General features: G+C 47.2%; 9 non-coding genes across 9 annotated transcripts; all 9 read right to left on the bottom strand.

Annotated features, from left to right (window-relative positions):
* Positions 1-675: 675 nt before the first annotated feature.
* Positions 676-866, bottom strand: LOC142728619 (U2 spliceosomal RNA). Its single transcript, XR_012877729.1, has one exon. It is a non-coding gene; the product is annotated as a U2 spliceosomal RNA (small nuclear RNA).
* A 1,308-nt stretch (positions 867-2,174) lies between these two features.
* Positions 2,175-2,365, bottom strand: LOC142728617 (U2 spliceosomal RNA). Its single transcript, XR_012877727.1, has one exon. It is a non-coding gene; the product is annotated as a U2 spliceosomal RNA (small nuclear RNA).
* A 1,300-nt stretch (positions 2,366-3,665) lies between these two features.
* Positions 3,666-3,856, bottom strand: LOC142728616 (U2 spliceosomal RNA). The gene has a single exon (XR_012877726.1). It is a non-coding gene; the product is annotated as a U2 spliceosomal RNA (small nuclear RNA).
* Positions 3,857-5,144: 1,288 nt separating this feature from the next.
* Positions 5,145-5,335, bottom strand: LOC142728615 (U2 spliceosomal RNA). Its single transcript, XR_012877725.1, has one exon. It is a non-coding gene; the product is annotated as a U2 spliceosomal RNA (small nuclear RNA).
* Positions 5,336-6,627: 1,292 nt separating this feature from the next.
* On the bottom strand, positions 6,628-6,818 carry LOC142728574 (U2 spliceosomal RNA). Its single transcript, XR_012877688.1, has one exon. It is a non-coding gene; the product is annotated as a U2 spliceosomal RNA (small nuclear RNA).
* Positions 6,819-8,094: 1,276 nt separating this feature from the next.
* LOC142728576 (U2 spliceosomal RNA) lies at positions 8,095-8,289 on the bottom strand. Its single transcript, XR_012877690.1, has one exon. It is a non-coding gene; the product is annotated as a U2 spliceosomal RNA (small nuclear RNA).
* Positions 8,290-9,581: 1,292 nt separating this feature from the next.
* Positions 9,582-9,772, bottom strand: LOC142728614 (U2 spliceosomal RNA). Its single transcript, XR_012877724.1, has one exon. It is a non-coding gene; the product is annotated as a U2 spliceosomal RNA (small nuclear RNA).
* A 1,320-nt stretch (positions 9,773-11,092) lies between these two features.
* LOC142728573 (U2 spliceosomal RNA) lies at positions 11,093-11,283 on the bottom strand. The gene has a single exon (XR_012877687.1). It is a non-coding gene; the product is annotated as a U2 spliceosomal RNA (small nuclear RNA).
* A 1,296-nt stretch (positions 11,284-12,579) lies between these two features.
* On the bottom strand, positions 12,580-12,770 carry LOC142728613 (U2 spliceosomal RNA). The gene has a single exon (XR_012877723.1). It is a non-coding gene; the product is annotated as a U2 spliceosomal RNA (small nuclear RNA).
* Positions 12,771-12,777: the final 7 nt, after the last annotated feature.

Below are 12,777 nucleotides of genomic sequence, written 5' to 3'. Positions count from 1 at the left end.
CAAAATGGAAAATAGGCATCCACCAACTTTACAGACAACTTCTCCTTGCTCCTACAACCTCCATCCTTGCACAGTTTGTTATTCTTCTAGGTAACATAGTAACAAATCCAAATTGCTGCTCTCTTTGTAGGCAAGCAAGGCTTTGTTGCAACTGCAATTCTTACTTCTTCTTGAAATGTAGGGACGACAGTACATTCCATCACATCCATCTAGTGTACACAGGTAGGTCCATTGTGGCGGGCAGGCGAGCGGGCGGGCTGCTTTATTGGCTGTTTGCTGTTCCCCTACTCCACTCCACTATTTGACTGTTGTGCTGCATCAATCAATCAATCAATCAATCAATCAATCAATCAATCAATCAATCAATCAATCAATCAGTGGCTGGCTCAGGTGCAGCTCTTTAACTTACCTAAAAGGGAGGGCGGAGAGAAGACAAGGAAGGTGAATGAGGTGTTCCAATGTGAAATGCCGGAAACACAGAAACACAGACGACACACAACAAGAGGTGGCAATCTATTCATTAATTGCATTTAATCAATGAGCTCATTATCACTCATGCATTGTCCAACAGGTGTTGAAATAATGGGATTAAAAGGGGAGATCCCTTCAGAAAGACAGAAACAATAGCAAAGACAAAAAACACTTTTGGAATCTGCTTTTAGTCAACACATAAGGAAAGGGTGCACCGGTCCTGGAAATACTGCAATACCAGGTCAATGCGTGGAGTGGACAGAGCAAGCTCTATTTCCATCTCCCTGTTCTAAAAATCCATTTAATATATGGTCCCCAGATAGGGGACGTATCAGATATTAAACTGATAAGAACAGATACTACACTTGATCTTAGCCAAAAGGCCGAGAAGCGATAACCCGAACGGGCCGCGCGTTGCCCGAGCCTGCCCGATACTGCTGTTCAGCCCTTGCAGCGATTCAGCCTACTTCTAGGCAATTCCATGGGGCCCTGCAGGCTCACACACTCACAGCTACACGGGAGGTGAATAAAGGCCGGAGAGGAAGCCAGACAGGATTTGCTTCTTTTGCTTGCACCACAATGCAGTGCTGAAAGAGGAGGAATCTACATAAAAACGCCTTCCTGGCAACGCCCAAATGCCCTGCTGCCATGCAGATAAACACTGGCAGCGGCAGCAAGTGCATGCCCACAGCCACCCCTTGTTCCTTCACACCTTGTATCAGCTGTAATCCAGTCCAGTCCAGTGCTGCCTGCTGAGCAGCACTGACCAACACTGCCTGGGCCCAGGCTTTTATCTCTGAGGCCCCATTATGATGTCAGAAAGCTGGCTCTGGAATCCTGAGGGCTCCACTATGACACGTGCAAAGTTCCGTCTGAACTTTATATAAGACGGTGAGGCTCAGTCAGTCACTCAGTGTTGCCTGAGAGGGCAACACTGCAACAGCCGGCCGCCAGGCTGTCTTTTTTTTGCACAGCTAGTTGCCTCCAGGAGGCCACAAGAGGGAGACAAGGGACTGCAAAATGGAAAATAGGCATCCACCAACTTTACAGACAACTTCTCCTTGCTCCTACAACCTCCATCCTTGCACAGTTTGTTATTCTTCTAGGTAACATAGTAACAAATCCAAATTGCTGCTCTCTTTGTAGGCAAGCAAGGCTTTGTTGCAACTGCAATTCTTACTTCTTCTTGAAATGTAGGGACGACAGTACATTCCATCACATCCATCTAGTGTACACAGGTAGGTCCATTGTGGCGGGCAGGCGAGCGGGCGGGCTGCTTTATTGGCTGTTTGCTGTTCCCCTACTCCACTCCACTATTTGACTGTTGTGCTGCATCAATCAATCAATCAATCAATCAATCAATCAATCAATCAATCAATCAATTAATCAATCAATCAATCAATCAGTGGCTGGCTCAGGTGCAGCTCTTTAACTTACCTAAAAGGGAGGGCGGAGAGAAGACAAGGAAGGTGAATGAGGTGTTCCAATGTGAAATGCCGGAAACACAGAAACACAGACGACACACAACAAGAGGTGGCAATCTATTCATTAATTGCATTTAATCAATGAGCTCATTATCACTCATGCATTGTCCAACAGGTGTTGAAATAATGGGATTAAAAGGGGAGATCCCTTCAGAAAGACAGAAACAATAGCAAAGACAAAAAACACTTTTGGAATCTGCTTTTAGTCAACACATAAGGAAAGGGTGCACCGGTCCTGGAAATACTGCAATACCAGGTCAATGCGTGGAGTGGACAGAGCAAGCTCTATTTCCATCTCCCTGTTCTAAAAATCCATTTAATATATGGTCCCCAGATAGGGGACGTATCAGATATTAAACTGATAAGAACAGATACTACACTTGATCTTAGCCAAAAGGCCGAGAAGCGATAACCCGAACGGGCCGCGCGTTGCCCGAGCCTGCCCGATACTGCTGTTCAGCCCTTGCAGCGATTCAGCCTACTTCTAGGCAATTCCATGGGGCTCTGCAGGCTCACACACTCACAGCTACACGGGAGGTGAATAAAGGCCGGAGAGGAAGCCAGACAGGATTTGCTTCTTTTGCTTGCACCACAATGCAGTGCTGAAAGAGGAGGAATCTACATAAAAACGCCTTCCTGGCAACGCCCAAATGCCCTGCTGCCATGCAGATAAACACTGGCAGCGGCAGCAAGTGCATGCCCACAGCCACCCCTTGTTCCTTCACACCTTGTATCAGCTGTAATCCAGTCCAGTCCAGTGCTGCCTGCTGAGCAGCACTGACCAACACTGCCTGGGCCCAGGCTTTTATCTCTGAGGCCCCATTATGATGTCAGAAAGCTGGCTCTGGAATCCTGAGGGCTCCACTATGACACGTGCAAAGTTCCGTCTGAACTTTATATAAGACGGTGAGGCTCAGTCAGTCACTCAGTGTTGCCTGAGAGGGCAACACTGCAACAGCCGGCCGCCAGGCTGTCTTTTTTTTGCACAGCTAGTTGCCTCCAGGAGGCCACAAGAGGGAGACAAGGGACTGCAAAATGGAAAATAGGCATCCACCAACTTTACAGACAACTTCTCCTTGCTCCTACAACCTCCATCCTTGCACAGTTTGTTATTCTTCTAGGTAACATAGTAACAAATCCAAATTGCTGCTCTCTTTGTAGGCAAGCAAGGCTTTGTTGCAACTGCAATTCTTACTTCTTCTTGAAATGTAGGGACGACAGTACATTCCATCACATCCATCTAGTGTACACAGGTAGGTCCATTGTGGCGGGCAGGCGAGCGGGCGGGCTGCTTTATTGGCTGTTTGCTGTTCCCCTACTCCACTCCACTATTTGACTGTTGTGCTGCATCAATCAATCAATCAATCAATCAATCAATCAATCAATCAATCAATCAATCAATCAATCAATCAGTGGCTGGCTCAGGTGCAGCTCTTTAACTTACCTAAAAGGGAGGGCGGAGAGAAGACAAGGAAGGTGAATGAGGTGTTCCAATGTGAAATGCCGGAAACACAGAAACACAGACGACACACAACAAGAGGTGGCAATCTATTCATTAATTGCATTTAATCAATGAGCTCATTATCACTCATGCATTGTCCAACAGGTGTTGAAATAATGGGATTAAAAGGGGAGATCCCTTCAGAAAGACAGAAACAATAGCAAAGACAAAAAACACTTTTGGAATCTGCTTTTAGTCAACACATAAGGAAAGGGTGCACCGGTCCTGGAAATACTGCAATACCAGGTCAATGCGTGGAGTGGACAGAGCAAGCTCTATTTCCATCTCCCTGTTCTAAAAATCCATTTAATATATGGTCCCCAGATAGGGGACGTATCAGATATTAAACTGATAAGAACAGATACTACACTTGATCTTAGCCAAAAGGCCGAGAAGCGATAACCCGAACGGGCCGCGCGTTGCCCGAGCCTGCCCGATACTGCTGTTCAGCCCTTGCAGCGATTCAGCCTACTTCTAGGCAATTCCATGGGGCCCTGCAGGCTCACACACTCACAGCTACACGGGAGGTGAATAAAGGCCGGAGAGGAAGCCAGACAGGATTTGCTTCTTTTGCTTGCACCACAATGCAGTGCTGAAAGAGGAGGAATCTACATAAAAACGCCTTCCTGGCAACGCCCAAATGCCCTGCTGCCATGCAGATAAACACTGGCAGCGGCAGCAAGTGCATGCCCACAGCCACCCCTTGTTCCTTCACACCTTGTATCAGCTGTAATCCAGTCCAGTCCAGTGCTGCCTGCTGAGCAGCACTGACCAACACTGCCTGGGCCCAGGCTTTTATCTCTGAGGCCCCATTATGATGTCAGAAAGCTGGCTCTGGAATCCTGAGGGCTCCACTATGACACGTGCAAAGTTCCGTCTGAACTTTATATAAGACGGTGAGGCTCAGTCAGTCACTCAGTGTTGCCTGAGAGGGCAACACTGCAACAGCCGGCCGCCAGGCTGTCTTTTTTTTGCACAGCTAGTTGCCTCCAGGAGGCCACAAGAGGGAGACAAGGGACTGCAAAATGGAAAATAGGCATCCACCAACTTTACAGACAACTTCTCCTTGCTCCTACAACCTCCATCCTTGCACAGTTTGTTATTCTTCTAGGTAACATAGTAACAAATCCAAATTGCTGCTCTCTTTGTAGGCAAGCAAGGCTTTGTTGCAACTGCAATTCTTACTTCTTCTTGAAATGTAGGGACGACAGTACATTCCATCACATCCATCTAGTGTACACAGGTAGGTCCATTGTGGCGGGCAGGCGAGCGGGCGGGCTGCTTTATTGGCTGTTTGCTGTTCCCCTACTCCACTCCACTATTTGACTGTTGTGCTGCATCAATCAATCAATCAATCAATCAATCAATCAATCAATCAATCAATCAATCAGTGGCTGGCTCAGGTGCAGCTCTTTAACTTACCTAAAAGGGAGGGCGGAGAGAAGACAAGGAAGGTGAATGAGGTGTTCCAATGTGAAATGCCGGAAACACAGAAACACAGACGACACACAACAAGAGGTGGCAATCTATTCATTAATTGCATTTAATCAATGAGCTCATTATCACTCATGCATTGTCCAACAGGTGTTGAAATAATGGGATTAAAAGGGGAGATCCCTTCAGAAAGACAGAAACAATAGCAAAGACAAAAAACACTTTTGGAATCTGCTTTTAGTCAACACATAAGGAAAGGGTGCACCGGTCCTGGAAATACTGCAATACCAGGTCAATGCGTGGAGTGGACAGAGCAAGCTCTATTTCCATCTCCCTGTTCTAAAAATCCATTTAATATATGGTCCCCAGATAGGGGACGTATCAGATATTAAACTGATAAGAACAGATACTACACTTGATCTTAGCCAAAAGGCCGAGAAGCGATAACCCGAACGGGCCGCGCGTTGCCCGAGCCTGCCCGATACTGCTGTTCAGCCCTTGCAGCGATTCAGCCTACTTCTAGGCAATTCCATGGGGCCCTGCAGGCTCACACACTCACAGCTACACGGGAGGTGAATAAAGGCCGGAGAGGAAGCCAGACAGGATTTGCTTCTTTTGCTTGCACCACAATGCAGTGCTGAAAGAGGAGGAATCTACATAAAAACGCCTTCCTGGCAACGCCCAAATGCCCTGCTGCCATGCAGATAAACACTGGCAGCGGCAGCAAGTGCATGCCCACAGCCACCCCTTGTTCCTTCACACCTTGTATCAGCTGTAATCCAGTCCAGTCCAGTGCTGCCTGCTGAGCAGCACTGACCAACACTGCCTGGGCCCAGGCTTTTATCTCTGAGGCCCCATTATGATGTCAGAAAGCTGGCTCTGGAATCCTGAGGGCTCCACTATGACACGTGCAAAGTTCCGTCTGAACTTTATATAAGACGGTGAGGCTCAGTCAGTCACTCAGTGTTGCCTGAGAGGGCAACACTGCAACAGCCGGCCGCCAGGCTGTCTTTTTTTTGCACAGCTAGTTGCCTCCAGGAGGCCACAAGAGGGAGACAAGGGACTGCAAAATGGAAAATAGGCATCCACCAACTTTACAGACAACTTCTCCTTGCTCCTACAACCTCCATCCTTGCACAGTTTGTTATTCTTCTAGGTAACATAGTAACAAATCCAAATTGCTGCTCTCTTTGTAGGCAAGCAAGGCTTTGTTGCAACTGCAATTCTTACTTCTTCTTGAAATGTAGGGACGACAGTACATTCCATCACATCCATCTAGTGTACACAGGTAGGTCCATTGTGGCGGGCAGGCGAGCGGGCGGGCTGCTTTATTGGCTGTTTGCTGTTCCCCTACTCCACTCCACTATTTGACTGTTGTGCTGCATCAATCAATCAATCAATCAATCAATCAATCAATCAATCAATCAATCAATCAATCAGTGGCTGGCTCAGGTGCAGCTCTTTAACTTACCTAAAAGGGAGGGCGGAGAGAAGACAAGGAAGGTGAATGAGGTGTTCCAATGTGAAATGCCGGAAACACAGAAACACAGACGACACACAACAAGAGGTGGCAATCTATTCATTAATTGCATTTAATCAATGAGCTCATTATCACTCATGCATTGTCCAACAGGTGTTGAAATAATGGGATTAAAAGGGGAGATCCCTTCAGAAAGACAGAAACAATAGCAAAGACAAAAAACACTTTTGGAATCTGCTTTTAGTCAACACATAAGGAAAGGGTGCACCGGTCCTGGAAATACTGCAATACCAGGTCAATGCGTGGAGTGGACAGAGCAAGCTCTATTTCCATCTCCCTGTTCTAAAAATCCATTTAATATATGGTCTCCAGATAGGGGACGTATCAGATATTAAACTGATAAGAACAGATACTACACTTGATCTTAGCCAAAAGGCCGAGAAGCGATAACCCGAACGGGCCGCGCGTTGCCCGAGCCTGCCCGATACTGCTGTTCAGCCCTTGCAGCGATTCAGCCTACTTCTAGGCAATTCCATGGGGCCCTGCAGGCTCACACACTCACAGCTACACGGGAGGTGAATAAAGGCCGGAGAGGAAGCCAGACAGGATTTGCTTCTTTTGCTTGCACCACAATGCAGTGCTGAAAGAGGAGGAATCTACATAAAAACGCCTTCCTGGCAACGCCCAAATGCCCTGCTGCCATGCAGATAAACACTGGCAGCGGCAGCAAGTGCATGCCCACAGCCACCCCTTGTTCCTTCACACCTTGTATCAGCTGTAATCCAGTCCAGTCCAGTGCTGCCTGCTGAGCAGCACTGACCAACACTGCCTGGGCCCAGGCTTTTATCTCTGAGGCCCCATTATGATGTCAGAAAGCTGGCTCTGGAATCCTGAGGGCTCCACTATGACACGTGCAAAGTTCCGTCTGAACTTTATATAAGACGGTGAGGCTCAGTCAGTCACTCAGTGTTGCCTGAGAGGGCAACACTGCAACAGCCGGCCGCCAGGCTGTCTTTTTTTTGCACAGCTAGTTGCCTCCAGGAGGCCACAAGAGGGAGACAAGGGACTGCAAAATGGAAAATAGGCATCCACCAACTTTACAGACAACTTCTCCTTGCTCCTACAACCTCCATCCTTGCACAGTTTGTTATTCTTCTAGGTAACATAGTAACAAATCCAAATTGCTGCTCTCTTTGTAGGCAAGCAAGGCTTTGTTGCAACTGCAATTCTTACTTCTTCTTGAAATGTAGGGACGACAGTACATTCCATCACATCCATCTAGTGTACACAGGTAGGTCCATTGTGGCGGGCAGGCGAGCGGGCGGGCTGCTTTATTGGCTGTTTGCTGTTCCCCTACTCCACTCCACTATTTGACTGTTGTGCTGCATCAATCAATCAATCAATCAATCAATCAATCAATCAATCAGTGGCTGGCTCAGGTGCAGCTCTTTAACTTACCTAAAAGGGAGGGCGGAGAGAAGACAAGGAAGGTGAATGAGGTGTTCCAATGTGAAATGCCGGAAACACAGAAACACAGACGACACACAACAAGAGGTGGCAATCTATTCATTAATTGCATTTAATCAATGAGCTCATTATCACTCATGCATTGTCCAACAGGTGTTGAAATAATGGGATTAAAAGGGGAGATCCCTTCAGAAAGACAGAAACAATAGCAAAGACAAAAAACACTTTTGGAATCTGCTTTTAGTCAACACATAAGGAAAGGGTGCACCGGTCCTGGAAATACTGCAATACCAGGTCAATGTGTGGAGTGGACAGAGCAAGCTCTATTTCCATCTCCCTGTTCTAAAAATCCATTTAATATATGGTCCCCAGATAGGGGACGTATCAGATATTAAACTGATAAGAACAGATAGATACTACACTTGATCTTAGCCAAAAGGCCGAGAAGCGATAACCCGAACGGGCCGCGCGTTGCCCGAGCCTGCCCGATACTGCTGTTCAGCCCTTGCAGCGATTCAGCCTACTTCTAGGCAATTCCATGGGGCCCTGCAGGCTCACACACTCACAGCTACACGGGAGGTGAATAAAGGCCGGAGAGGAAGCCAGACAGGATTTGCTTCTTTTGCTTGCACCACAATGCAGTGCTGAAAGAGGAGGAATCTACATAAAAACGCCTTCCTGGCAACGCCCAAATGCCCTGCTGCCATGCAGATAAACACTGGCAGCGGCAGCAAGTGCATGCCCACAGCCACCCCTTGTTCCTTCACACCTTGTATCAGCTGTAATCCAGTCCAGTCCAGTGCTGCCTGCTGAGCAGCACTGACCAACACTGCCTGGGCCCAGGCTTTTATCTCTGAGGCCCCATTATGATGTCAGAAAGCTGGCTCTGGAATCCTGAGGGCTCCACTATGACACGTGCAAAGTTCCGTCTGAACTTTATATAAGACGGTGAGGCTCAGTCAGTCACTCAGTGTTGCCTGAGAGGGCAACACTGCAACAGCCGGCCGCCAGGCTGTCTTTTTTTTGCACAGCTAGTTGCCTCCAGGAGGCCACAAGAGGGAGACAAGGGACTGCAAAATGGAAAATAGGCATCCACCAACTTTACAGACAACTTCTCCTTGCTCCTACAACCTCCATCCTTGCACAGTTTGTTATTCTTCTAGGTAACATAGTAACAAATCCAAATTGCTGCTCTCTTTGTAGGCAAGCAAGGCTTTGTTGCAACTGCAATTCTTACTTCTTCTTGAAATGTAGGGACGACAGTACATTCCATCACATCCATCTAGTGTACACAGGTAGGTCCATTGTGGCGGGCAGGCGAGCGGGCGGGCTGCTTTATTGGCTGTTTGCTGTTCCCCTACTCCACTCCACTATTTGACTGTTGTGCTGCATCAATCAATCAATCAATCAATCAATCAATCAATCAATCAATCAATCAATCAATCAGTGGCTGGCTCAGGTGCAGCTCTTTAACTTACCTAAAAGGGAGGGCGGAGAGAAGACAAGGAAGGTGAATGAGGTGTTCCAATGTGAAATGCCGGAAACACAGAAACACAGACGACACACAACAAGAGGTGGCAATCTATTCATTAATTGCATTTAATCAATGAGCTCATTATCACTCATGCATTGTCCAACAGGTGTTGAAATAATGGGATTAAAAGGGGAGATCCCTTCAGAAAGACAGAAACAATAGCAAAGACAAAAAACACTTTTGGAATCTGCTTTTAGTCAACACATAAGGAAAGGGTGCACCGGTCCTGGAAATACTGCAATACCAGGTCAATGCGTGGAGTGGACAGAGCAAGCTCTATTTCCATCTCCCTGTTCTAAAAATCCATTTAATATATGGTCCCCAGATAGGGGACGTATCAGATATTAAACTGATAAGAACAGATACTACACTTGATCTTAGCCAAAAGGCCGAGAAGCGATAACCCGAACGGGCCGCGCGTTGCCCGAGCCTGCCCGATACTGCTGTTCAGCCCTTGCAGCGATTCAGCCTACTTCTAGGCAATTCCATGGGGCCCTGCAGGCTCACACACTCACAGCTACACGGGAGGTGAATAAAGGCCGGAGAGGAAGCCAGACAGGATTTGCTTCTTTTGCTTGCACCACAATGCAGTGCTGAAAGAGGAGTAATCTACATAAAAACGCCTTCCTGGCAACGCCCAAATGCCCTGCTGCCATGCAGATAAACACTGGCAGCGGCAGCAAGTGCATGCCCACAGCCACCCCTTGTTCCTTCACACCTTGTATCAGCTGTAATCCAGTCCAGTCCAGTGCTGCCTGCTGAGCAGCACTGACCAACACTGCCTGGGCCCAGGCTTTTATCTCTGAGGCCCCATTATGATGTCAGAAAGCTGGCTCTGGAATCCTGAGGGCTCCACTATGACACGTGCAAAGTTCCGTCTGAACTTTATATAAGACGGTGAGGCTCAGTCAGTCACTCAGTGTTGCCTGAGAGGGCAACACTGCAACAGCCGGCCGCCAGGCTGTCTTTTTTTTGCACAGCTAGTTGCCTCCAGGAGGCCACAAGAGGGAGACAAGGGACTGCAAAATGGAAAATAGGCATCCACCAACTTTACAGACAACTTCTCCTTGCTCCTACAACCTCCATCCTTGCACAGTTTGTTATTCTTCTAGGTAACATAGTAACAAATCCAAATTGCTGCTCTCTTTGTAGGCAAGCAAGGCTTTGTTGCAACTGCAATTCTTACTTCTTCTTGAAATGTAGGGACGACAGTACATTCCATCACATCCATCTAGTGTACACAGGTAGGTCCATTGTGGCGGGCAGGCGAGCGGGCGGGCTGCTTTATTGGCTGTTTGCTGTTCCCCTACTCCACTCCACTATTTGACTGTTGTGCTGCATCAATCAATCAATCAATCAATCAATCAATCAATCAATCAATCAATCAATTAATCAATCAATCAATCAATCAATCAATCAATCAGTGGCTGGCTCAGGTGCAGCTCTTTAACTTACCTAAAAGGGAGGGCGGAGAGAAGACAAGGAAGGTGAATGAGGTGTTCCAATGTGAAATGCCGGAAACACAGAAACACAGACGACACACAACAAGAGGTGGCAATCTATTCATTAATTGCATTTAATCAATGAGCTCATTATCACTCATGCATTGTCCAACAGGTGTTGAAATAATGGGATTAAAAGGGGAGATCCCTTCAGAAAGACAGAAACAATAGCAAAGACAAAAAACACTTTTGGAATCTGCTTTTAGTCAACACATAAGGAAAGGGTGCACCGGTCCTGGAAATACTGCAATACCAGGTCAATGCGTGGAGTGGACAGAGCAAGCTCTATTTCCATCTCCCTGTTCTAAAAATCCATTTAATATATGGTCTCCAGATAGGGGACGTATCAGATATTAAACTGATAAGAACAGATACTACACTTGATCTTAGCCAAAAGGCCGAGAAGCGATAACCCGAACGGGCCGCGCGTTGCCCGAGCCTGCCCGATACTGCTGTTCAGCCCTTGCAGCGATTCAGCCTACTTCTAGGCAATTCCATGGGGCCCTGCAGGCTCACACACTCACAGCTACACGGGAGGTGAATAAAGGCCGGAGAGGAAGCCAGACAGGATTTGCTTCTTTTGCTTGCACCACAATGCAGTGCTGAAAGAGGAGGAATCTACATAAAAACGCCTTCCTGGCAACGCCCAAATGCCCTGCTGCCATGCAGATAAACACTGGCAGCGGCAGCAAGTGCATGCCCACAGCCACCCCTTGTTCCTTCACACCTTGTATCAGCTGTAATCCAGTCCAGTCCAGTGCTGCCTGCTGAGCAGCACTGACCAACACTGCCTGGGCCCAGGCTTTTATCTCTGAGGCCCCATTATGATGTCAGAAAGCTGGCTCTGGAATCCTGAGGGCTCCACTATGACACGTGCAAAGTTCCGTCTGAACTTTATATAAGACGGTGAGGCTCAGTCAGTCACTCAGTGTTGCCTGAGAGGGCAACACTGCAACAGCCGGCCGCCAGGCTGTCTTTTTTTTGCACAGCTAGTTGCCTCCAGGAGGCCACAAGAGGGAGACAAGGGACTGCAAAATGGAAAATAGGCATCCACCAACTTTACAGACAACTTCTCCTTGCTCCTACAACCTCCATCCTTGCACAGTTTGTTATTCTTCTAGGTAACATAGTAACAAATCCAAATTGCTGCTCTCTTTGTAGGCAAGCAAGGCTTTGTTGCAACTGCAATTCTTACTTCTTCTTGAAATGTAGGGACGACAGTACATTCCATCACATCCATCTAGTGTACACAGGTAGGTCCATTGTGGCGGGCAGGCGAGCGGGCGGGCTGCTTTATTGGCTGTTTGCTGTTCCCCTACTCCACTCCACTATTTGACTGTTGTGCTGCATCAATCAATCAATCAATCAATCAATCAATCAATCAATCAATCAATCAATCAATCAATCAGTGGCTGGCTCAGGTGCAGCTCTTTAACTTACCTAAAAGGGAGGGCGGAGAGAAGACAAGGAAGGTGAATGAGGTGTTCCAATGTGAAATGCCGGAAACACAGAAACACAGACGACACACAACAAGAGGTGGCAATCTATTCATTAATTGCATTTAATCAATGAGCTCATTATCACTCATGCATTGTCCAACAGGTGTTGAAATAATGGGATTAAAAGGGGAGATCCCTTCAGAAAGACAGAAACAATAGCAAAGACAAAAAACACTTTTGGAATCTGCTTTTAGTCAACACATAAGGAAAGGGTGCACCGGTCCTGGAAATACTGCAATACCAGGTCAATGCGTGGAGTGGACAGAGCAAGCTCTATTTCCATCTCCCTGTTCTAAAAATCCATTTAATATATGGTCCCCAGATAGGGGACGTATCAGATATTAAACTGATAAGAACAGATACTACACTTGATCTTAGCCAAAAGGCCGAGAAGCGATAACCCGA

The sequence above is a fragment of the Rhinoderma darwinii genome, unplaced genomic scaffold (genome assembly GCF_050947455.1).
Source record: "Rhinoderma darwinii isolate aRhiDar2 unplaced genomic scaffold, aRhiDar2.hap1 Scaffold_680, whole genome shotgun sequence".
NCBI lineage: Eukaryota > Metazoa > Chordata > Amphibia > Anura > Rhinodermatidae > Rhinoderma > Rhinoderma darwinii.
The sequence above is the reverse complement of the archived record's forward strand: the minus strand, read 5'-3'. Positions and strand labels throughout refer to the sequence as shown.